Source organism: Hypanus sabinus, chromosome 13 (assembly GCF_030144855.1).
Source record: "Hypanus sabinus isolate sHypSab1 chromosome 13, sHypSab1.hap1, whole genome shotgun sequence".
Classification (NCBI taxonomy): domain Eukaryota; kingdom Metazoa; phylum Chordata; class Chondrichthyes; order Myliobatiformes; family Dasyatidae; genus Hypanus; species Hypanus sabinus.
The window spans coordinates 69,019,030-69,043,331 of record NC_082718.1 but is presented as its reverse complement, the minus strand read 5'-3'; positions in this window follow the sequence as shown (position 1 = coordinate 69,043,331).

Genomic DNA, 24,302 nt, shown 5'->3' with positions numbered 1-24,302 from the left:
ATGATTTAGAGTTGTCTGCAACCAATTTTATGAGTGTGCTACCTATGCTGCAGAAGTTACTTTCAGTATCATTACCTTCTCTACACAGCGGAACTTTAGACCTTGCAGAATTAAACCAAGTCAATGGCTGTTCCACTGTAAATGGTACCAGGTAGGTTACTGAATTCAGCTTGCATTGGAGTATTCCATGGCACTGAGCACTCTACATGCAAAATCTATACAGTTCCAAACCACCCAGAGTAGTTCTGTGCACAACCTTACCACAGAATGCATTGAATAGAAAGTAATGCATTCAACTCAATGGAGTGTACAGTTCAATTTTGCTGATAACTACTATGTGCTAACATGATGTAAACAATGTTAGCACACTAACCATATGATTTAGAGTTGTCTGCAACCAATTTTATGAGTGTGCTACCTATGCTGCAGAAGTTACTTTCAGTATCATTACCTTCTCTACACAGCGGAACTTTAGACCTTGCAGAAATAAACCAAGTCAATGGCTGTTCCACTGTAAATGGTACCAGGTAGGTTACTGAAATCAGCTTGCATTGGAGTATTCCATGGCACTGAGCACTCTACATGCAAAATCAATACAGTTCCAAACCACCCAGAGTAGTTATGTACACAACCTTACCACAGAATGCATTGAATAGAAAGTAATGCATTCAACTCAATGGAGTGCACAGTTGAGTTTTGCTGATAACTACTATGTGCTAACATGATGTAAACAATGTTAGCACACTAACCATATGATTTAGAGTTGTCTGCAACCAATTTTATGAGTGTGCTACCTATGCTCCAGAAGTTACTTTCAGTAACATTACCTTCTCTACACAGTGGAACTTTAGCCTTTGCAGAAGTAAACCAAGTCAATGGCTGTTCCACTCTAAATTGTAACAGGTAGGTTACTGAATTCAGCTTGCATTGGAGTATTCCATGCCACTGAGCACTCTACATGCAAAATCTATACAGTTCCAAACCACCCAGAGTAGTTATGTGCACAACCTTACCACAGAATGCATTGAATAGAAAGTAATGCATTCAACTCAATGGAGTGTACAGTTCAATTTTGCTGATAACTACTATGTGCTAACATGATGTAAACAATGTTAGCACACTAACCATATGATTTAGAGTTGTCTGCAACCAATTTTATGAGTGTGCTACCTATGCTGCAGAAGTTACTTTCAGTATCATTACCTTCTCTACACAGCGGAACTTTAGACCTTGCAGAAATAAACCAAGTCAATGGCTGTTCCACTGTAAATGGTACCAGGTAGGTTACTGAAATCAGCTTGCATTGGAGTATTCCATGGCACTGAGCACTCTACATGCAAAATCAATACAGTTCCAAACCACCCAGAGTAGTTATGTACACAACCTTACCACAGAATGCATTGAATAGAAAGTAATGCATTCAACTCAATGGAGTGCACAGTTGAGTTTTGCTGATAACTACTATGTGCTAACATGATGTAAACATTGTTCGTACACTAACCATATGATTTAGAGTTGTCTGCAACCAATTTTATCAGTGTGTTACCTATGCTCCAGAAGGTACTTTCAGTAACATTACCTTCTCTACACAGTGGAACTTTAGCCTTTGCAGAAGTAAACCAAGTCAATGGATGTTTCAATCGAAATTGTAACAGGTAGGTTACTGAATTCAGCTTGCATTGGAGTATTCCATGCCGCTGAGCACTCTACATGCAAAATCTATACAGTACCAAACCACCCAGAGTAGTTATGTGCACAACCTGACCACAGAATGCATTGAATAGAAAGTAATGCATTCAACTCAATGGAGTGTACAGTTCAATTTTGCTGATAACTACTATGTGCTAACATGATGTAAACAATGTTAGCACACTAACCATATGATTTAGAGTTGTCTGCAACCAATTTTATGAGTGTGCTACCTATGCTGCAGAAGTTACTTTCAGTATCATTACCTTCTCTACACAGCGGAACTTTAGACCTTGCAGAATTAAACCAAGTCAATGGCTGTTGCACTGTAAATGGTACCAGGTAGGTTACTGAAATCAGCTTGCATTGGAGTATTCCATGGCACTGAGCACTCTACATGCAAAATCAATACAGTTCCAAACCAGCCAGAGTTGTTATGTACACCACCTTACCACAGAATGCATTGAATAGAAAGTAATGCATTCAACTCAATGGAGTGCACAGTTGAGTTTTGCTGATAACTACTATGTGCTAACATGATGTAAACATTGTTAGTATGCTAAGCATATGAATTAGTGTTGTCTGCAACCAATTTTATCAGTGTGCTACCTATGCTCCAGAAGTTACTTTCAGTAACATTACCTTCTCTACACAGTGGAACTTTAGCCTTTGCAGAAGTAAACCAAGTCAATGGCTGTTCCACTCTAAATTGTAACAGGTAGGTTACTGAATTCAGCTTGCATTGGAGTATTCCATGCCACTGAGCACTCTACATGCAAAATCTATACATTTCCAAACCACCCAGAGTAGTTATGTGCACAACCTTACCACAGAATGCATTGAATAGAAAGTAATACATTCAACTCAATGGAGTGTACAGTTCAATTTTGCTGATAACTACTATGTGCTAACATGATGTAAACAATGTTAGCACACTAACCATATGATTTAGAGTTGTCTGCAACCAATTTTATGAGTGTGCTACCTATGCTGCAGAAGTTACTTTCAGTATCATTACCTTCTCTACACAGCGGAACTTTAGACCTTGCAGAAATAAACCAAGTCAATGGCTGTTCCACTGTAAATGGTACCAGGTAGGTTACTGAAATCAGCTTGCATTGGAGTATTCCATGGCACTGAGCACTCTACATGCAAAATCAATACAGTTCCAAACCACCCAGAGTAGTTATGTACACAACCTTACCACAGAATGCATTGAATAGAAAGTAATGCATTCAACTCAATGGAGTGCACAGTTGAGTTTTGCTGATAACTACTATGTGCTAACATGATGTAAACAATGTTAGCACACTAACCATATGATTTAGAGTTGTCTGCAACCAATTTTATGAGTGTGCTACCTATGCTACAGAAGTTACTTTCAGTATCATTACCTTCTCTACACAGCGGAACTTTAGACGTTGCAGAATTAAACCATGTCAATGGCTGTTCCACTGTAAATGGTACCAGGTAGGTTACTGAAATCAGCTTGCATTGGAGTATTCCATGGCACTGAGCACTCTACATGCAAAATCAATACAGTTCCAAACCACCCAGAGTAGTTATGTACACAACCTTACCACAGAATGCATTGAATAGAAAGTAATGCATTCAACTCAATGGAGTGCACAGTTGAGTTTTGCTGATAACTACTATGTGCTAACATGATGTAAACATTGTTCGTACACTAACCATATGATTTAGAGTTGTCTGCAACCAATTTTATCAGCGTGTTACCTATGCTCCAGAAGTTACTTTCAGTAACATTACCTTCTCTACACAGTGGAACTTTAGCCTTTGCAGAAGTAAACCAAGTCAATGGCTGTTTCAATCGAAATTGTAACAGGTAGGTTACTGAAATCAGCTTGCATTGGAGTATTCCATGGCACTGAGCACTCTACATGCAAAATCTATACAGTTCCAAACCACCCAGAGTAGTTATGTGCACAACCTTACCACAGAATGCATTGAATAGAAAGTAATGCATTCAACTCAATGGAGTGTACAGTTCAATTTTGCTGATAACTACTATGTGCTAACATGATGTAAACAATGTTAGCACACTAACCATATGATTTAGAGTTGTCTGCAACCAATTTTATGAGTGTGCTACCTATGCTGCAGAAGTTACTTTCAGTATCATTACCTTCTCTACACAGCGGAACTTTAGACCTTGCAGAAATAATCCAAGTCAATGGCTGTTCCACTGTAAATGGTACCAGGTAGGTTACTGAAATCAGCTTGCATTGGAGTATTCCATGGCACTGAGCACTCTACATGCAAAATCAATACAGTTCCAAACCACCCAGAGTAGTTATGTACACAACCTTACCACAGAATGCATTGAATAGAAAGTAATGCATTCAACTCAATGGAGTGCACAGTTGAGTTTTGCTGATAACTACTATGTGCTAACATGATGTAAACAATGTTAGCACACTAACCATATGATTTAGAGTTGTCTGCAACCAATTTTATGAGTGTGCTACCTATGCTACAGAAGTTACTTTCAGTATCATTACCTTCTCTACACAGCGGAACTTTAGACGTTGCAGAATTAAACCATGTCAATGGCTGTTCCACTGTAAATGGTACCAGGTAGGTTACTGAAATCAGCTTGCATTGGAGTATTCCATGGCACTGAGCACTCTACATGCAAAATCAATACAGTTCCAAACCACCCAGAGTAGTTATGTACACAACCTTACCACAGAATGCATTGAATAGAAAGTAATGCATTCAACTCAATGGAGTGCACAGTTGAGTTTTGCTGATAACTACTATGTGCTAACATGATGTAAACATTGTTCGTACACTAACCATATGATTTAGAGTTGTCTGCAACCAATTTTATCAGTGTGTTACCTATGCTCCAGAAGTTACTTTCAGTAACATTACCTTCTCTACACAGCGGAACTTTAGACCTTGCAGAATTAAACCAAGTCAATGGCTGTTCCACTGTAAATGGTACCAGGTAGGTTACTGAAATCAGCTTGTTTTGGAGTATTCCATGGCACTGAGCACTCTACATGCAAAATCAATACAGTTCCAAACCACCCAGAGTAGTTATGTGCACAACCTTACCACAGAATGCATTGAATAGAAAGTAATGCATTCAACTCAATGGAGTGTACAGTTCAATTTTGCTGATAACTACTATGTGCTAACATGATGTAAACAATGTTAGCACACTAACCATATGATTTAGAGTTGTCTGCAACCAATTTTATGAGTGTGCTACCTATGCTGCAGAAGTTACTTTCAGTATCATTACCTTCTCTACACAGCGGAACTTTAGACCTTGCAGAAATAAACCAAGTCAATGGCTGTTCCACTGTAAATGGTACCAGGTAGGTTACTGAAATCAGCTTGCATTGGAGTATTCCATGGCACTGAGCACTCTACATGCAAAATCAATACAGTTCCAAACCACCCAGAGTAGTTATGTACACAACCTTACCACAGAATGCATTGAATAGAAAGTAATGCAATCAACTCAATGGAGTGCACAGTTGAGTTTTGCTGATAACTACTATGTGCTAACATGATGTAAACATTGTTCGTACACTAACCATATGATTTAGAGTTGTCTGCAACCAATTTTATCAGTGTGTTACCTATGCTCCAGAAGTTACTTTCCGTAACATTACCTTCTCTACACAGTGGAACTTTAGCCTTTGCAGAAGTAAACCAAGTCAATGGCTGTTTCAATCGAAATTGTAACAGGTAGGTTACTGAATTCAGCTTGCATTGGAGTATTCCATGCCACGGAGCACTCTACATGCAAAATCTATACAGTTCCAAACCACCCAGAGTAGTTATGTGCACAACCTTACCACAGAATGCATTGAATAGAAAGTAATGCATTCAACTCAATGGAGTGTAAAGTTCAATTTTGCTGATAACTACTATGTGCTAACATGATGTAAACAATGTTAGCACACTAACCATATGATTTAGAGTTGTCTGCAACCAATTTTATGAGTGTGCTACCTATGCTGCAGAAGTTACTTTCAGTATCATTACCTTCTCTACACAGCGGAACTTTAGACCTTGCAGAATTAAACCAAGTCAATGGCTGTTCCACTGTAAATGGTACCAGGTAGGTTACTGAAATCAGCTTGTATTGGAGTATTCCATGGCACTGAGCACTCTACATGCAAAATCAATACAGTTCCAAACCACCCAGAGTAGTTATGTGCACAACCTTACCACAGAATGCATTGAATAGAAAGTAATGCATTCAACTCAATGGAGTGTACAGTTCAATTTTGCTGATAACTACTATGTGCTAACATGATGTAAACAATGTTAGCACACTAACCATATGATTTAGAGTTGTCTGCAACCAATTTTATCAGTGTGTTACCTATGCTCCAGAAGTTACTTTCCGTAACATTACCTTCTCTACACAGTGGAACTTTAGCCTTTGCAGAAGGAAACCAAGTCAATGGCTGTTTCAATCGAAATTGTAACAGGTAGGTTACTGAATTCAGCTTGCATTGGAGTATTCCATGCCACTGAGCACTCTACATGCAAAATCTATACAGTTCCAAACCACCCAGAGTAGTTATGTGCACAACCTTACCACAGAATGCATTGAATAGAAAGTAATGCATTCAACTCAATGGAGTGTACAGTTCAATTTTGCTGATAACTACTATGTGCTAACATGATGTAAACAATGTTAGCACACTAACCATATGATTTAGAGTTGTCTGCAACCAATTTTATGAGTGTGCTACCTATGCTGCAGAAGTTACTTTCAGTATCATTACCTTCTCTACACAGCGGAACTTTAGACCTTGCAGAATTAAACCAAGTCAATGGCTGTTCCACTGTAAATGGTACCAGGTAGGTTACTGAATTCAGCTTGCATTGGAGTATTCCATGGCACTGAGCACTCTACATGCAAAATCTATACAGTTCCAAACCACCCAGAGTAGTTCTGTGCACAACCTTACCACAGAATGCATTGAATAGAAAGTAATGCATTCAACTCAAAGGAGTGTACAGTTCAATTTTGCTGATAACTACTATGTGCTAACATGATGTAAACATTGTTAGTATGCTAAGCATATGAATTAGTGTTGTCTGCAACCAATTTTATCAGTGTGCTACCTATGCTCCAGAAGTTACTTTCAGGAACATTACCTTCTCTACACAGTGGAACTTTAGCCTTTGCAGAAGTAAACCAAGTCAATGGCTGTTCCACTCTAAATTGTAACAGGTAGGTTACTGAATTCAGCTTGCATTGGAGTATTCCATGCCACTGAGCACTCTACATGCAAAATCTATACAGTTCCAAACCACCCAGAGTAGTTATGTGCACAACCTTACCACAGAATGCATTGAATAGAAAGTAATGCATTCAACTCAATGGAGTGCACAGTTGAGTTTTGCTGATAACTACGATGTGCTAACATGATGTAAACAATGTTCGCACACTAACCATATGATTTAGAGTTGTCTGCAACCAATTTTATGAGTGTGCTACCTATGCTACAGAAGTTACTTTCAGTATCATTACCTTCTCTACACAGCGGAACTTTAGACGTTGCAGAATTAAACCAAGTCAATGGCTGTTCCACTGTAAATGGTACCAGGTAGGTTACTGAAATCAGCTTGCATTGGAGTATTCCATGGCACTGAGCACTCTACATGCAAAATCAATACAGTTCCAAACCACCCAGAGTAGTTATGTGCACAACCTTACCACAGAATGCATTGAATAGAAAGTAATGCATTCAACTCAATGGAGTGCACAGTTGAGTTTTGCTGATAACTACGATGTGCTAACATGATGTAAACAATGTTCGCACACTAACCATATGATTTAGAGTTGTCTGCAACCAATTTTATGAGTGTGCTACCTATGCTACAGAAGTTACTTTCAGTATCATTACCTTCTCTACACAGCGGAACTTTAGACGTTGCAGAATTAAACCAAGTCAATGGCTGTTCCACTGTAAATGGTACCAGGTAGGTTACTGAAATCAGCTTGCATTGGAGTATTCCATGGCACTGAGCACTCTACATGCAAAATCAATACAGTTCCAAACCACCCAGAGTAGTTATGTACACAACCTTACCACAGAATGCATTGAATAGAAAGTAATGCATTCAACTCAATGGAGTGCACAGTTGAGTTTTGCTGATAACTACTATGTGCTAACATGATGTAAACATTGTTTGTACACTAACCATATGAATTAGAGTTGCCTGCAACCAATTTTATCAGTGTGTTACCTATGCTCCAGAAGTTACTTTCAGTAACATTACCTTCTCTACACAGTGGAACTTTAGCCTTTGCAGAAGTAAACCAAGTCAATGGCTGTTTCAATCGAAATTGTAACAGGTAGGTTACTGAATTCAGCTTGCATTGGAGTATTCCATGCCACTGAGCACTCTACATGCAAAATCTATACAGTTCCAAACCACCCAGAGTAGTTATGTGCACAACCTTACCACAGAATGCATTGAATAGAAAGTAATGCATTCAACTCAATGGAGTGTACAGTTCAATTTTGCTGATAACTACTATGTGCTAACATGATGTAAACAATGTTAGCACACTAACCATATGATTTAGAGTTGTCTGCAACCAATTTTATCAGTGTGTTACCTATGCTCCAGAAGTTACTTTCAGTAACATTACCTTCTCTACACAGTGGAACTTTAGCCTTTGCAGAAGTAAACCAAGTCAATGGCTGTTTCAATCGAAATTGTAACAGGTTGGTTACTGAATTCAGCTTGCATTGGAGTATTCCATGCCACTGAGCACTCTACATGCAAAATCTATACAGTTCCAAACCACCCAGAGTAGTTATGTGCACAACCTTACCACAGAATGCATTGAATACAAAGTAATGCATTCAACTCAATGGAGTGTACAGTTCAATTTTGCTGATAACTACTATGTGCTAACATGATGTAAACAATGTTAGCACACTAACCATATGATTTAGAGTTGTCTGCAACCAATTTTATGAGTGTGCTACCTATGCTGCAGAAGTTACTTTCAGTATCATTACCTTCTCTACACAGCGGAACTTTAGACCTTGCAGAAATAAACCAAGTCAATGGCTGTTCCACTGTAAATGGTACCAGGTAGGTTACTGAAATCAGCTTGCATTGGAGTATTCCATGGCACTGAGCACTCTACATGCAAAATCAATACAGTTCCAAACCACCCAGAGTAGTTATGTACACAACCTTACCACAGAATGCATTGAATAGAAAGTAATGCATTCAACTCAATGGAGTGCACAGTTGAGTTTTGCTGATAACTACTATGTGCTAACATGATGTAAACAATGTTAACACACTAACCATATGATTTAGAGTTGTCTGCAACCAATTTTATGAGTGTGCTACCTATGCTACAGAAGTTACTTTCAGTATCATTACCTTCTCTACACAGCGGAACTTTAGACGTTGCAGAATTAAACCAAGTCAATGGCTGTTCCACTGTAAATGGTACCAGGTAGGTTACTGAAATCAGCTTGCATTGGAGTATTCCATGGCACTGAGCACTCTACATGCAAAATCAATAAAATTCCAAACCACCCAGAGTAGTTATGTACACAACCTTACCACAGAATGCATTGAATAGAAAGTAATGCATTCAACTCAATGGAGTGCACAGTTGAGTTTTGCTGATAACTACCATGTGCTAACATGATGTAAACATTGTTCGTACACTAACCATATGATTTAGAGTTGTCTGCAACCAATTTTATCAGTGTGCTACCTATGCTCCAGAAGTTACTTTCAGTAACATTACCTTCTCTACACAGTGGAACTTTAGCCTTTGCAGAAGTAAACCAAGTCAATGGCTGTTCCACTGTAAATGGTACCAGGTAGGTTACTGAATTCAGCTTGCATTGGAGTATTCCATGGCACTGAGCACTCTACATGCAAAATCTATACAGTTCCAAACCACCCAGAGTAGTTCTGTGCACAACCTTACCACAGAATGCATTGAATAGAAAGTAATGCATTCAACTCAAAGGAGTGTACAGTTCAATTTTGCTGATAACTACTATGTGCTAACATGATGTAAACATTGTTAGTATGCTAAGCATATGAATTAGTGTTGTCTGCAACCAATTTTATCAGTGTGCTACCTATGCTCCAGAAGTTACTTTCAGTAACATTACCTTCTCTACACAGTGGAACTTTAGCCTTTGCAGAAGTAAACCAAGTCAATGGCTGTTCCACTCTAAATTGTAACAGGTAGGTTACTGAATTCAGCTTGCATTGGAGTATTCCATGCCACTGAGCACTCTACATGCAAAATCTATACAGTTCCAAACCACCCAGAGTAGTTATGTGCACAACCTTACCACAGAATGCATTGAATAGAAAGTAATGCATTCAACTCAATGGAGTGTACAGTTCAATTTTGCTGATAACTACTATGTGCTAACATGATGTAAACAATGTTAGCACACTAACCATATGATTTAGAGTTGTCTGCAACCAATTTTATGAGTGTGCTACCTATGCTGCAGAAGTTACTTTCAGTATCATTACCTTCTCTACACAGCGGAACTTTAGACCTTGCAGAATTAAACCAAGTCAATGGCTGTTCCACTGTAAATGGTACCAGGTAGGTTACTGAATTCAGCTTGCATTGGAGTATTCCATGGCACTGAGCACTCTACATGCAAAATCTATACAGTTCCAAACCACCCAGAGTAGTTCTGTGCACAACCTTACCACAGAATGCATTGAATAGAAAGTAATGCATTCAACTCAAAGGAGTGTACAGTTCAATTTTGCTGATAACTACTATGTGCTAACATGATGTAAACATTGTTAGTATGCTAAGCATATGAATTAGTGTTGTCTGCAACCAATTTTATCAGTGTGCTACCTATGCTCCAGAAGTTACTTTCAGTAACATTACCTTCTCTACACAGTGGAACTTTAGCCTTTGCAGAAGTAAACCAAGTCAATGGCTGTTCCACTCTAAATTGTAACAGGTAGGTTACTGAATTCAGCTTGCATTGGAGTATTCCATGCCACTGAGCACTCTACATGCAAAATCTATACAGTTCCAAACCACCCAGAGTAGTTATGTGCACAACCTTACCACAGAATGCATTGAATAGAAAGTAATGCATTCAACTCAATGGAGTGTACAGTTCAATTTTGCTGATAACTACTATGTGCTAACATGATGTAAACAATGTTAGCACACTAACCATATGATTTAGAGTTGTCTGCAACCAATTTTATGAGTGTGCTACCTATGCTGCAGAAGTTACTTTCAGTATCATTACCTTCTCTACACAGCGGAACTTTAGACCTTGCAGAAATAAACCAAGTCAATGGATGTTCCACTGTAAATGGTACCAGGTAGGTTACTGAAATCAGCTTGCATTGGAGTATTCCATGGCACTGAGCACTGTACATGCAAAATCAATACAGTTCCAAACCACCCAGAGTAGTTATGTACACAACCTTACCACAGAATGCATTGAATAGAAAGTAATGCATTCAACTCAATGGAGTGCACAGTTGAGTTTTGCTGATAACTACTATGTGCTAACATGATGTAAACAATGTTAGCACACTAACCATATGATTTAGAGTTGTCTGCAACCAATTTTATGAGTGTGCTACCTATGCTACAGAAGTTACTTTCAGTATCATTACCTTCTCTACACAGCGGAACTTTAGACGTTGCAGAATTAAACCAAGTCAATGGCTGATCCACTGTAAATGGTACCAGGTAGGTTACTGAAATCAGCTTGCATTGGAGTATTCCATGGCACTGAGCACTCTACATGCAAAATCAATACAGTTCCAAACCACCCAGAGTAGTTATGTACACAACCTTACCACAGAATGCATTGAATAGAAAGTAATGCATTCAACTCAATGGAGTGCACAGTTGAGTTTTGCTGATAACTACTATGTGCTAACATGATGTAAACATTGTTCGTACACTAACCATATGATTTAGAGTTGTCTGCAACCAATTTTATCAGTGTGTTACCTATGCTCCAGAAGTTACTTTCAGTAACATTACCTTCTTTACAGAGTGGAACTTTAGCCTTTGCAGAAGTAAACCAAGTCAATGGCTGTTTCAATCGAAATTGTAACAGGTAGTTTACTGAATTCAGCTTGCATTGGAGTATTCCATGCCACTGAGCACTCTACATGCAAAATCTATACAGTTCCAAACCACCCAGAGTAGTTATGTGCACAACCTTACCACAGAATGCATTGAATAGAAAGTAATGCATTCAACTCAATGGAGTGTACAGTTCAATTTTGCTGATAACTACTATGTGCTAACATGATGTAAACAATGTTAGCACACTAACCATATGATTTAGAGTTGTCTGCAACCAATTTTATGAGTGTGCTACCTATGCTGCAGAAGTTACTTTCAGTATCATTACCTTCTCTACACAGCGGAACTTTAGACCTTGCAGAATTAAACCAAGTCAATGGCTGTTCCACTGTAAATGGTACCAGGTAGGTTACTGAAATCAGCTTGCATTGGAGTATTCCATGGCACTGAGCACTCTACATGCAAAATCAATACAGTTCCAAACCAGCCAGAGTTGTTATGTACACCACCTTACCACAGAATGCATTGAATAGAAAGTAATGCATTCAACTCAATGGAGTGCACAGTTGAGTTTTGCTGATAACTACTATGTGCTAACATGTTGTAAACATTGTTAGTATGCTAAGCATATGAATTAGTGTTGTCTGCAACCAATTTTATCAGTGTGCTACCTATGCTCCAGAAGTTACTTTCAGTAACATTACCTTCTCTACACAGTGGAACTTTAGCCTTTGCAGAAGTAAACCAAGTCAATGGCTGTTCCACTGTAAATGGTACCAGGTAGGTTACTGAATTCAGCTTGCATTGGAGTATTCCATGGCACTGAGCACTCTACATGCAAAATCTATACAGTTCCAAACCACCCAGAGTAGTTCTGTGCACAACCTTACCACAGAATGCATTGAATAGAAAGTAATGCATTCAACTCAAAGGAGTGTACAGTTCAATTTTGCTGATAACTACTATGTGCTAACATGATGTAAACATTGTTAGTATGCTAAGCATATGAATTAGTGTTGTCTGCAACCAATTTTATCAGTGTGCTACCTATGCTCCAGAAGTTACTTTCAGTAACATTACCTTCTCTACACAGTGGAACTTTAGCCTTTGCAGAAGTAAACCAAGTCAATGGCTGTTCCACTCTAAATTGTAACAGGTAGGTTACTGAATTCAGCTTGCATTGGAGTATTCCATGCCACTGAGCACTCTACATGCAAAATCTATACAGTTCCAAACCACCCAGAGCAGTTATGTGCACAACCTTACCACAGAATGCATTGAATAGAAAGTAATGCATTCAACTCAATGGAGTGTACAGTTCAATTTTGCTGATAACTACTATGTGCTAACATGATGTAAACAATGTTAGCACACTAACCATATGATTTAGAGTTGTCTGCAACCAATTTTATGAGTGTGCTACCTATGCTGCAGAAGTTACTTTCAGTATCATTACCTTCTCTACACAGCGGAACTTTAGACCTTGCAGAAATAAACCAAGTCAGTGGCTGTTCCACTGTAAATGGTACCAGGTAGGTTACTGAAATCAGCTTGCATTGGAGTATTCCATGGCACTGAGCACTCTACATGCAAAATCAATACAGTTCCAAACCACCCAGAGTAGTGATGTACACAACCTTACCACAGAATGCATTGAATAGAGAGTAATGCATTCAACTCAAAGGAGTGCACAGTTGAGTTTTGCTGATAACTACTATGTGCTAACATGATGTAAACAATGTTAGCACACTAACCATATGATTTAGAGTTGTCTGCAACCAATTTTATGAGTGTGCTACCTATGCTACAGAAGTTACTTTCAGTATCATTACCTTCTCTACACAGCGGAACTTTAGACGTTGCAGAATTAAACCATGTCAATGGCTGTTCCACTGTAAATGGTACTAGGTAGGTTACTGAAATCAGCTTGCATTGGAGTATTCCATGGCACTGAGCACTCTACATGCAAAATCAATACAGTTCCAAACCACCCAGAGTAGTTATGTACACAACCTTACCACAGAATGCATTGAATAGAAAGTAATGCATTCAACTCAATGGAGTGCACAGTTGAGTTTTGCTGATTACTACTATGTGCTAACATGATGTAAACATAGTTAGTATGCTAACCGTATGATTTAGAGTTGTCTGCAACCAATTTTATGAGTGTGCTACCTATGCTGCAGAAGTTACTTTCAGTATCATTACCTTCTCTACACAGCGGAACTTTAGACCTTGCAGAAATAAACCAAGTCAATGGCTGTTCCACTGTAAATGGTACCAGGTAGGTTACTGAAATCAGCTTGCATTGGAGTATTCCATGGCACTGAGCACTCTACATGCAAAATCAATACAGTTCCAAACCACCCAGAGTAGTTATGTACACAACCTTACCACAGAATGCATTGAATAGAAAGTAATGCATTCAACTCAATGGAGTGCACAGTTGAGTTTTGCTGATAAGTACCATGTGCTAACATGATGTAAACAATGTTAGCACAGTAACCATATGATTTAGAGTTGTCTGCAACCAATTTTATGAGTGTGCTACCTATGCTGCAGAAGTTACTTTCAGTATCATTACCTTCTCTACACAGCGGAACTTTAGACCTTGCAGAATTAAACCAAGTCAATGGCTGTTCCACTGTAAATGGTACCAGGTAGGTTACTGAAATCAGCTTGCATTGGAGTTTTCCATGGCACTGAGCACTCTACATGCAAAATCAATACAGTTCCAAACCAGCCAGAGTAGTTATGTACACCACCTTACCACAGAATGCATTGAATAGAAAGTAATGCATTCAACTCAATGGAGTGCACAGTTGAGTTTTGCTGATAACTACTATGTGCTAACATGATGTAAACATTGTTAGTATGCTAACCGTATGATTTAGAGTTGTCTGCAACCAATTTTATGAGTGTGCTACCTATGCTGCAGAAGTTACTTTCAGTATCATTACCTTCTCTACACAGCGGAACTTTAGACCTTGCAGAAATAAACCAAGTCAATGGCTGTTCCACTGTAAATGGTACCAGGTAGGTTACTGAAATCAGCTTGCATTGGAGTATTCCATGGCACTGAGCACTCTCCATGCAAAATCAATACAGTTCCAAACCACCCAGAGTAGTTATGTACACAACCTTACCACAGAATGCATTGAATAGAAAGTAATGCATTCAACTCAATGGAGTGCACAGTTGAGTTTTGCTGATAACTACTATGTGCTAACATGATGTAAACATTGTTCGTACACTAACCATATGATTTAGAGTTGTCTGCAACCAATTTTATCAGTGTGCTACCTATGGTCCAGAAGTTACTTTCAGTAACATTACCTTCTCTACACAGTGGAACTTTAGCCTTTGCAGAAGTAAACCAAGTCAATGGCTGTTTCAATCGAAATTGTAACAGGTAGGTTACTGAATTCAGCTTGCATTGGAGTATTCCATGCCACTGAGCACTCTACATGCAAAATCTATACAATTCCAAACCACCCAGAGTAGTTATGTGCACAACCTTACCACAGAATGCATTGAATAGAAAGTAATGCATTCAACTCAATGGAGTGCACAGTTGAGTTTTGCTGATAACTACTATGTGCTAACATGATGTAAACATTGTTCGTACACTAACCATATGATTTAGAGTTGTCTGCAAACAATTTTATCAGTGTGCTACCTATGGTCCAGAAGTTACTTTCAGTAACATTACCTACTCGACACAGTGGAACTTTAGCCTTTGCAGAAGTAAACCAAGTCAATCGCTGTTCCACTGTAAATGGTACCAGGTAGGTTACTGAATTCAGCTTGCATTGGAGTATTCCATGGCACTGAGTACTCTACATGCAACATCTATACAGTTCCAAACCACCCAGAGTAGTTATGTGCCCAAAATTACCACAGAATGCATTGAATAGAAAGTAATGCATTCAACTCAATGGAGTGTACAGTTCAATTTTGCTGATAACTACTATGTGCTAACATGATGTAAACAATGTTAGCACACTAACCGTATGATTTAGAGTTGTCTGCAACCAATTTTATGAGTGTGCTACCTATGCTGCAGAAGTTACTTTCAGTATCATTACCTTCTCTACACAGCGGAACTTTAGACCTTGCAGAATTAAACCAAGTCAATGGCTGTTCCACTGTAAATGGTACCAGGTAGGTTACTGAAATCAGCTTGCATTGGAGTATTCCATGGCACTGAGCACTCTACATGCAAAATCAATACAGTTCCAAACCACCCAGAGTAGTTATGTACACAACCTTACCACAGAATGCATTGAATAGAAAGTAATGCATTCAACTCAATGGAGTGCACAGTTGAGTTTTGCTGATAACTACTATGTGCTAACATGATGTAAACATTGTTCGTACACTAACCATATGATTTAGAGTTGTCTGCAACCAATTTTATCAGTGTGCTACCTATGGTCCAGAAGTTACTTTCAGTAACATTACCTACTCTACACAGTGGAACTTTAGCCTTTGCAGAAGTAAACCAAGTCAATCGCTGTTCCACTGTAAATGGTACCAGGTAGGTTACTGAATTCAGCTTGCATTGGAGTATTCCATGGCACTGAGCACTCTACATGCAACATCTATACAGTTCCAAACCACCCAGAGTAGTTATGTGCCCAACATTACCACAGAATGCATTGAATAGAAAGTAATGCAATCAACTCAAAGGAGTGTACAGTTCAATTTTGCTGATAACTACTATGTGCTAACATGATGTAAACATTGTTAGTACGCTAACCATATGATTTAGAGTTGTCTGCAACCAATTTTATCAGTGTGCTACCTATGGTCCAGAAGTTACTTTCTGTAACATTACCTACTCGACACAGTGGAACTTTAGCCTTTGCAGAAGTAAACCAAGTCAATCGCTGTTCCACTGTAAATGGTACCAGGTAGGTTACTGAATTCAGCTTGCATTGGAGTATTCCATGGCACTGAGCACTCTACATGCAACATCTATACAGTTCCAAACCACCCAGAGTAGTTATGTGCCCAACATTACCACAGAATGCATTGAATAGAAAGTAATGCATTCAACTCAATGGAGTGTACAGTTCAATTTTGCTGATAACTACTATGTGCTAACATGATGTAAACAATGTTAGCACACTAACCATATGATATAGAGTTGTCTGCAACCAATTTTATGAGTGTGCTACCTATGCTGCAGAAGTTACTTTCAGTATCATTACCTTCTCTACACAGCGGAACTTTAGACCTTGCAGAATTAAACCAAGTCAATGGCTGTTCCACTGTAAATGGTACCAGGTAGGTTACTGAAATCAGCTTGCATTGGAGTATTCCATGGCACTGAGCACTCTACATGCAAAATCTATACAGTTCCAAACCACCCAGAGTAGTTATGTGCACAACCTTACCACAGAATGCATTGAATAGAAAGTAATGCATTCAACTCAATGGAGTGTACAGTTCAATTTTGCTGATAACTACTATGTGCTAACATGATGTAAACAATGTTAGCACACTAACCATATGAATTAGAGTTGTCTGCAACCAATTTTATGAGTGTGCTACCTATGCTGCAGAAGTTACTTTCAGTATCATTACCTTCTCTACATAGCGGAACTTTAGACGTTGCAGAAATAAACCAAGTCAATGGCTGTTCCACTGTAAATGGTACCAGGTAGGTTACTGAAATCAGCTTGCATTGGAGTATTCCATGGCACTGAGCACTCTACATGCAAAATCAATACAGTTCCAAACCACCCAGAGTAGTTATGTACACAACCTTACCACAGAATGCATTGAATAGAAAGTAATGCATTCAACTCAATGGAGTGCACAGTTGAGTTTTGCTGATAACTACTATGTGCTAACATGATGTAAACTTTGTTCGTACACTAACCATATGATTTAGAGTTGTCTGCAACCAATTTTATCAGTGTGTTACCTATGCTCCAGAAGTTACTTTCAGTAACATTACCTTCTCTACACAGTGGAACTTTAGCCTTTGCAGAAGTAAACCAAGTCAATGGCTGTTTCAATCGAAATTGTAACAGGTAGGTTACTGAATTCAGCTTGCATTGGAGTATTCCATGCCACTGTGCACTCTACATGCAAAATCTATACAGTTCCAAACCACCCAGAGTAGTTATGTGCACAACCTTACCACAGAATGCATTGAATAGAAAGTAATGCATTCAACTCAATGGAGTGTACAGTTCAATTTTGCTGATAACTACTATGTGCTAACATGATGTAAACAATGTTAGCACACTAACCATATGATTTAGAGTTGTCTGCAACAAATTTTATGAGTGTGCTACCTATGCTGCAGAAGTTACTTTCAGTATCATTACCTTCTCTACACAGCGGAACTTTAGACCTTGCAGAATTAAACCAAGTCAATGGCTGTTCCACTGTAAATGGTACCAGGTAGGTTACTGAAATCAGCTTGCATTGGAGTATTCCATGGCACTGAGCACTCTACATGCAAAATCAATACAGTTCCAAACCACCCAGAGTAGTTATGTACACAACCTTACCACAGAATGCATTGAATAGAAAGTAATGCATTCAACTCAATGGAGTGCACAGTTGAGTTTTGCTGATAACTACTATGTGCTAACATGATGTAAACTTTGTTCGTACACTAACCATATGATTTAGAGTTGTCTGCAACCAATTTTATCAGTGTGTTACCTATGCTCCAGAAGTTACTTTCAGTAACATTACCTTCTCTACACAGTGGAACTTTAGCCTTTGCAGAAGTAAACCAAGTCAATGGCTGTTTCAATCGAAATTGTAACAGGTAGGTTACTGAATTCAGCTTGCATTGGAGTATTCCATGCCACTGTGCACTCTAGATGCAAAATCTATACAGTTCCAAACCACCCAGAGTAGTTATGTGCACAACCTTACCACAGAATGCATTGAATAGAAAGTAATGCATTCAACTCAATGGAGTGTACAGTTCAATTTTGCTGATAACTACTATGTGCTAACATGATGTAAACAATGTTAGCACACTAACCATATGATTTAGAGTTGTCTGCAACCAATTTTATGAGTGTGCTACCTATGCTGCAGAAGTTACTTTCAGTATCATTACCTTCTCTACACAGCGGAACTTTAGACCTTACAGAATTAAACCAAGTCAATGGCTGTTCCACTGTAAATGGTACCAGGTAGGTTACTGAAATCAGCTTGCATTGGAGTATTCCATGGCACTGAGCACTCTACATGCAAAATCAATACAGTTCCAAACCACCCAGAGTAGTTATGTACACAACCTTACCACAGAATGCATTGAATAGAAAGTAATGCATTCAACTCAATGGAGTGTACAGTTCAATTTTGCTGATAACTACTATGTGCTAACATGATGTAAACAATGTTAGCACACTAACCGTATGATTTAGAGTTGTCTGCAACCAATTTTATGAGTGTGCTACCTATGCTGCAGAAGTTACTTTCAGTATCATTACCTTCTCTACACAGCGGAACTTTAGACCTTGCAGAATTAAACCAAGTCAATGGCTGTTCCACTGTAAATGGTACCAGGTAGGTTACTGAAATCAGCTTGCATTGGAGTATTCCATGGCACTGAGCACTCTACATGCAAAATCAATACAGTTCCAAACCACCCAGAGTAGTTATGTACACAACCTTACCACAGAATGCATTGAATAGAAAGTAATGCATTCAACTCAATGGAGTGCACAGTTGAGTTTTGCTGATAACTACTATGTGCTAACATGATGTAAACATTGTTCGTACACTAACCATATGATTTAGAGTTGTCTGCAACCAATTTTATCAGTGTGCTACCTATGGTCCAGAAGTTACTTTCAGTAACATTACCTACTCTACACAGTGGAACTTTAGCCTTTGCAGAAGTAAACCAAGTCAATCGCTGTTCCACTGTAAATGGTACCAGGTAGGTTACTGAATTCAGCTTGCATTGGAGTATTCCATGGCACTGAGCACTCTACATGCAACATCTATACAGTTCCAAACCACCCAGAGTAGTTATGTGCCCAACATTACCACAGAATGCATTGAATAGAAAGTAATGCAATCAACTCAAAGGAGTGTACAGTTCAATTTTGCTGATAACTACTATGTGCTAACATGATGTAAACATTGTTAGTACGCTAACCATATGATTTAGAGTTGTCTGCAACCAATTTTATCAGTGTGCTACCTATGGTCCAGAAGTTACTTTCTGTAACATTACCTACTCGACACAGTGGAACTTTAGCCTTTGCAGAAGTAAACCAAGTCAATCGCTGTTCCACTGTAAATGGTACCAGGTAGGTTACTGAATTCAGCTTGCATTGGAGTATTCCATGGCACTGAGCACTCTACATGCAACATCTATACAGTTCCAAACCACCCAGAGTAGTTATGTGCCCAACATTACCACAGAATGCATTGAATAGAAAGTAATGCATTCAACTCAATGGAGTGTACAGTTCAATTTTGCTGATAACTACTATGTGCTAACATGATGTAAACAATGTTAGCACACTAACCATATGATATAGAGTTGTCTGCAACCAATTTTATGAGTGTGCTACCTATGCTGCAGAAGTTACTTTCAGTATCATTACCTTCTCTACACAGCGGAACTTTAGACCTTGCAGCATTAAACCAAGTCAATGGCTGTTCCACTGTAAATGGTACCAGGTAGGTTACTGAAATCAGCTTGCATTGGAGTATTCCATGGCACTGAGCACTCTACATGCAAAATCTATACAGTTCCAAACCACCCAGAGTAGTTATGTGCACAACCTTACCACAGAATGCATTGAATAGAAAGTAATGCATTCAACTCAATGGAGTGTACAGTTCAATTTTGCTGATAACTACTATGTGCTAACATGATGTAAACAATGTTAGCACACTAACCATATGAATTAGAGTTGTCTGCAACCAATTTTATGAGTGTGCTACCTATGCTGCAGAAGTTACTTTCAGTATCATTACCTTCTCTACATAGCGGAACTTTAGACGTTGCAGAAATAAACCAAGTCAATGGCTGTTCCACTGTAAATGGTACCAGGTAGGTTACTGAAATCAGCTTGCATTGGAGTATTCCATGGCACTGAGCACTCTACATGCAAAATCAATACAGTTCCAAACCACCCAGAGTAGTTATGTACACAACCTTACCACAGAATGCATTGAATAGAAAGTAATGCATTCAACTCAATGGAGTGCACAGTTGAGTTTTGCTGATAACTACTATGTGCTAACATGATGTAAACTTTGTTCGTACACTAACCATATGATTTAGAGTTGTCTGCAACCAATTTTATCAGTGTGTTACCTATGCTCCAGAAGTTACTTTCAGTAACATTACCTTCTCTACACAGTGGAACTTTAGCCTTTGCAGAAGTAAACCAAGTCAATGGCTGTTTCAATCGAAATTGTAACAGGTAGGTTACTGAATTCAGCTTGCATTGGAGTATTCCATGCCACTGTGCACTCTACATGCAAAATCTATACAGTTCCAAACCACCCAGAGTAGTTATGTGCACAACCTTACCACAGAATGCATTGAATAGAAAGTAATGCATTCAACTCAATGGAGTGTACAGTTCAATTTTGCTGATAACTACTATGTGCTAACATGATGTAAACAATGTTAGCACACTAACCATATGATTTAGAGTTGTCTGCAACCAATTTTATGAGTGTGCTACCTATGCTGCAGAAGTTACTTTCAGTATCATTACCTTCTCTACACAGCGGAACTTTAGACCTTGCAGAATTAAACCAAGTCAATGGCTGTTCCACTGTAAATGGTACCAGGTAGGTTACTGAAATCAGCTTGCATTGGAGTATTCCATGGCACTGAGCACTCTACATGCAAAATCAATACAGTTCCAAACCACCCAGAGTAGTTATGTACACAACCTTACCACAGAATGCATTGAATAGAAAGTAATGCATTCAACTCAATGGAGTGCACAGTTGAGTTTTGCTGATAACTACTATGTGCTAACATGATGTAAACTTTGTTCGTACACTAACCATATGATTTAGAGTTGTCTGCAACCAATTTTATCAGTGTGTTACCTATGCTCCAGAAGTTACTTTCAGTAACATTACCTTCTCTACACAGTGGAACTTTAGCCTTTGCAGAAGTAAACCAAGTCAATGGCTGTTTCAATCGAAATTGTAACAGGTAGGTTACTGAATTCAGCTTGCATTGGAGTATTCCATGCCACTGTGCACTCTAGATGCAAAATCTATACAGTTCCAAACCACCCAGAGTAGTTATGTGCACAACCTTACCACAGAATGCATTGAATAGAAAGTAATGCATTCAACTCAATGGAGTGTACAGTTCAATTTTGCTGATAACTACTATGTGCTAACATGATGTAAACAATGTTAGCACACTAACCATATGATTTAGAGTTGTCTGCAACCAATTTTATGAGTGTGCTACCTATGCTGCAGAAGTTACTTTCAGTATCATTACCTTCTCTACACAGCGGAACTTTAGACCTTACAGAATTAAACCAAGTCAATGGCTGTTCCACTGTAAATGGTACCAGGTAGGTTACTGAAATCAGCTTGCATTGGAGTATTCCATGGCACTGAGCACTCTACATGCAAAATCAATACAGTTCCAAACCACCCAGAGTAGTTATGTACACAACCTTACCACAGAATGCATTGAATAGAAAGTAATGCATTCAACTCAATGGAGTGTACAGTTCAATTTTGCTGATAACTACTATGTGCTAACATGATGTAAACAATGTTAGCACACTAACCATATGATTTAGAGTTGTCTGCAACCAATTTTATGAGTGTGCTACCTATGCTGCAGAAGTTACTTTCAGTATCATTACCTTCTCTACACAGCGGAACTTTAGACCTTGCAGAATTAAACCAAGTCAATGGCTGTTCCACTGTAAATGGTACCAGGTAGGTTACTGAAATCAGCTTGCATTGGAGTATTCCATGGCACTGAGCACTCTACATGCAAAATCAATACAGTTCCAAACCACCCAGAGTAGTTATGTACACAACCTTACCACAGAATGCATTGAATAGAAAGTAATGCATTCAACTCAATGGAGTGCACAGTTGAGTTTTGCTGATAACTACTATGTGCTAACATGATGTAAACATTGTTCGTACACTAACCATATGATTTAGAGTTGTCTGCAACCAATTTTATCAGTGTGCTACCTATGGTCCAGAAGTTACTTTCAGTAACATTACCTACTCTACACAGTGGAACTTTAGCCTTTGCAGAAGTAAACCAAGTCAATCGCTGTTCCACTGTAAATGGTACCAGGTAGGTTACTGAATTCAGCTTGCATTGGAGTATTCCATGGCACTGAGCACTCTACATGCAACATCTATACAGTTCCAAACCACCCAGAGTAGTTATGTGCCCAACATTACCACAGAATGCATTGAATAGAAAGTAATGCAATCAACTCAAAGGAGTGTACAGTTCAATTTTGCTGATAACTACTATGTGCTAACATGATGTAAACATTGTTAGTACGCTAACCATATGATTTAGAGTTGTCTGCAACCAATTTTATCAGTGTGCTACCTATGGTCCAGAAGTTACTTTCTGTAACATTACCTACTCGACACAGTGGAACTTTAGCCTTTGCAGAAGTAAACCAAGTCAATCGCTGTTCCACTGTAAATGGTACCAGGTAGGTTACTGAATTCAGCTTGCATTGGAGTATTCCATGGCACTGAGCACTCTACATGCAACATCTATACAGTTCCAAACCACCCAGAGTAGTTATGTGCCCAACATTACCACAGAATGCATTGAATAGAAAGTAATGCATTCAACTCAATGGAGTGTACAGTTCAATTTTGCTGATAACTACTATGTGCTAACATGATGTAAACAATGTTAGCACACTAACCATATGATTTAGAGTTGTCTGCAACCAATTTTATGAGTGTGCTACCTATGCTGCAGAAGTTACTTTCAGTATCATTACCTTCTCTACACAGCGGAACTTTAGACCTTGCAGAATTAAACCAAGTCAATGGCTGTTCCACTGTAAATGGTACCAGGTAGGTTACTGAAATCAGCTTGCATTGGAGTATTCCATGGCACTGAGCACTCTACATGCAAAATCAATACAGTTCCAAACCACCCAGAGTAGTTATGTACACAACCTTACCACAGAATGCATTGAATAGAAAGTAATGCATTCAACTCAATGGAGTGCACAGTTGAGTTTTGCTGATAACTACTATGTGCTAACATGATGTAAACTTTGTTCGTACACTAACCATATGATTTAGAGTTGTCTGCAACCAATTTTATCAGTGTGTTACCTATGCTCCAGAAGTTACTTTCAGTAACATTACCTTCTCTACACAGTGGAACTTTAGCCTTTGCAGAAGTAAACCAAGTCAATGGCTGTTTCAATCGAAATTGTAACTGGTAGGTTACTGAATTCAGCTTGCATTGGAGTATTCCATGCCACTGTGCACTCTACATGCAAAATCTATACAGTTCCAAACCACCCAG